Genomic DNA, 3,883 nt, shown 5'->3' with positions numbered 1-3,883 from the left:
CACAAAAGAATATTTTTTGCTTGAATTAACACTTAACTGGCCGAAAACCAATTTTTTTAAGAATAATAACAATATCAAAAAATGCCTTCTTGAAAAAAGTTGTTAAAAAAGACCAAAAACCCCTTCTTGGCCGAAAAACCGAAAAATGACACAAAACTTAGTCAAAAATAATAAAAACGAGGACTCAATTACCTAAGATTTGTTTTTGAGGTTAAAAATAGCAACACATTTTTCAAATTAAAGTCAAACCTCTCAAAAACGGGAAGGTATGGTATTTTTTGCTTTCTCAAGAACGGTCATTTTAGACAATCAAACCTTAATTACCACTCTATAGAGAACTCGATTTTTGTTTCAGTCTAAAGTGTCTTACTCTTGAAAGAACCCGCTCTTCCGAAGTGCCACTTTTATGAAATTTTACTGTATCTCAGACCCCAAATTTGTTTTATTAAATAATAATATATCAAATATACAATAACAAATTTTGTTGCATAAATAAGACGTATATTAATAATATGAAAACAAATCATAACAAACACAATTCAATTTGGTTTACGTTGGTGTTGACGAAATGAACAGCAAATTGCTTTATAAATTCAATAATGTATTTTTATAGATAATTTAGTTCATGTCATTAAAAATAAATCTAAATAAAAAACAAAAAATAATCTATTAAAATTGTTATAATATATAATAAGATAAATAGATACAAAAACAAAAAGAGTGTTTAGTTTTTTATTTAGTTATTTAATTAATATTATAAAACAATTGTTTACAAAAGTTTTTATTCTCCAAACATCATTTTGTCTGTTTTGCAAAATTCAAAAATTTCTATAATATTAGTTTATGTTATCATGATTATAAAATTATTATTTTATTATGTCTTTACTTGAAAAATTATTTTTATATAAATTATTATACAGTGCTCATTGGTTTCAAATCGATAATATTTTTTAATAAATCGATTATGTTTTTATATATATCGACAGTATTTTTTATGGTTTATATTGTATTTAATGAATTATATTACTTTTAATGAAATAGACCATGTTTTTTTATAAATTATATGGCATTTTTCTAATTTATACAACATTTTTAATAAAATCAATAGTTTTTTCTAAAATATAGAGTATTTTTGATAACTTATATAACTTTTGTTTGAAAATATTTTGCTTTTTTACAAATTATAGGATATTCCCGAATATTAGGAATAAAAATACACATAATAAGTAAGTTATTATTTGTTAAAAATACTTAATATGTTACTATATTTATACTATTATATAACTGCGTTTTAATCTATTCTTATTTAGAACCTCTTCACAATGAGGATATTTATTAATATAATAATGTATATTTAAATAACGGGCAAAAAATGATATCATGCAATTGGATTATATCGACAGAAGAGATCCAGGAGCAAGAAAAGACTATCATGAAAATCCGCAATTATTCATGCAAGGGCAACCTGTACAATTTGTGTTGTTGCCCCATCAAGATATCCCACCTCTTTAAAAAAGATCACGGGTCGGCCCCGAAAATTGGATTCAAAAAAGAAGAAAACAATTACACGACATTATTCTCGTGTTACAATTGATCAAAGAGATTGTTTGGTTGAACTATTGAGTAAAATGGTGATAACATGAATACTTCACAATATGCAAAATAATTGGGATTAAAAAAATAAACATTGAAAAGTATCTTTCAATGTTAAGAAAAGGGATATCAATAAATCCAAAAATCATTATAGAAGACAAAGCCGTACTTTACTTTTTCAAAAATTGGTAGAAAAAGCTATTGAAGAAGACACAACAACAAAAATAACTTCAATTAGAAAAATGATAGCACAAAAAGAAAAATTACATAAAGAAGAAGATGTTGATGAAATATTTTTGGATATTCCAAAAATATCCAAGGTTGCTGTTACTAAAGAGGACATTGATCTTTATGCACCTTCGATATCATCAATTGGAAATTTAATGAGTGGTAAAACAGCAACAATTAAAGAGAGAGAATTCCCCATTTTTCTTTCAAAAGAACAAAGACAAGAGGGCAAACAAGAAACACGCCAGATAATAAAGAAAAAAGGGTTGCAGCAGTAAACTCTCTAAGGGGTTATATAACAGGTGGAGCAAGTTGGGTTTGTATAGATGAAACCAGTTGGACTGTAGCATCAACTCCTGCATATGGTTGGTCAGTTAGAGGCAAGGAAGCCTTCATCACCAAATCAAAAGGTGGTTTTCGCCTCACCTCCATATGCGCAGTTGATTGTGACGGACTCTCTTATTGCAATGTGGTTTGTGGAACAAACACGTTGAATTCTTTCGAAGACTACTTACCTAATTCATGAGTATGATATAAAACAGAGACAATGCGTTTTGGGGTGGATAATTGTGATATTCACAACATTATGAGAAGAATGCTCGATAATACAAACCACACTGTCGTGTTAAATGCTGCGTACTCACCAGCACTAAACCCAATTGAAAATATATTTGGGATTTGTAAAAGTAGGGTTGAAAAAAATGTGAGAACTTGAATTGGAATCGAAAATTTTTTTTAGAAAAAATCAGAGATGGTTTTTTAACTATCAAACCAGAAGAGTGCCAAAGTTGTTTTGAAAATGTTAGGGAAATTGTGTGGCCTCGAGTGTACAACCAAGAAAATATTTAATCAAATGTCTTTAAACAGTGTATGGTTAATATAGTTCATTTATTAGTCTATTATAATGATATATATTATATATAATATATATAATTATATATTTTATAATAAAATAATAGCCATAATTATTGATAACGTTATATTATAAATTAATTATTTTTATTATGTATCATAATTGTAAAAATTTGTATTAAAATAAACAATAAGAATAGATTAAAACGCAGTTATATAATAGTATAAATATAGTAACATATTAAGTATTTTTAACAAATAATAACTTACTTATTATGTGTATTTTTATTCCTAATATTCGGGAATATCCTATAATTTGTAAAAAAGCAAAATATTTTCAAACAAAAGTTATATAAGTTATCAAAAATACTCTATATTTTAGAAAAAACTATTGATTTTATTAAAAATGTTGTATAAATTAGAAAAATGCCATATAATTTATAAAAAAACATGGTCTATTTCATTAAAAGTAATATAATTCATTAAATACAATATAAACCATAAAAAATACTGTCGATATATATAAAAACATAATCGATTTATTAAAAAATATTATCGATTTGAAACCAATGAGCACTGTATAATAATTTTATTTTGAAAACAAAGGCAAAAATCAAATTTGGTAATAATTTATTGAAAAAAAAACATGTTTTTTTTAGCTTTAGGCTATTTAAGTGTTTAAGGAAAAATTTCAAAAAAATATGCTGTTTTGGGAATGTTTTCAAATAAAATGCTCAAAACTGAACTTTATACGGTTATTTTAAATAATAAAACCAAAAGTATTTAAAAAATAAATTATTACCAGAAAAAAACAAATAATTATAATTTTGATATTTTAACCAAAAACCAAAGAAAAATAAAACAAAAACGTTTTCGAGAACACGTGTTTGTTAAATGGCATAATAATTAATAAGAAAAATGTTTTCGGAATGAAGTAAAATTAAAATGTTGTCATTACATTTTGTGTTAAAACATAATATATACTTTAACTTGTTTAATTTTAAAGTAATCTTTGTTTTCTTGTATCAATTAAACACGAATCAATGTATTAAATAAAACATAGACAGAGTTTTAATACACATATTAATTTAAAAATTAGCATTATTGTAACCAAAATATTAAATAAGTGACTTAAAATCTAAACATTAATTAATTTATTAAACAGTTTGTAGTTTTATTATATGAAAATTTAAAAAAATTTAAATTGACA

This window comes from Entamoeba invadens (assembly GCF_000330505.1).
Source record: "Entamoeba invadens IP1 unplaced genomic scaffold scaff_1105074725877, whole genome shotgun sequence".
NCBI lineage: Eukaryota > Evosea > Mastigamoebida > Endamoebidae > Entamoeba > Entamoeba invadens.
This window is presented reverse-complemented; position numbering follows the sequence as displayed.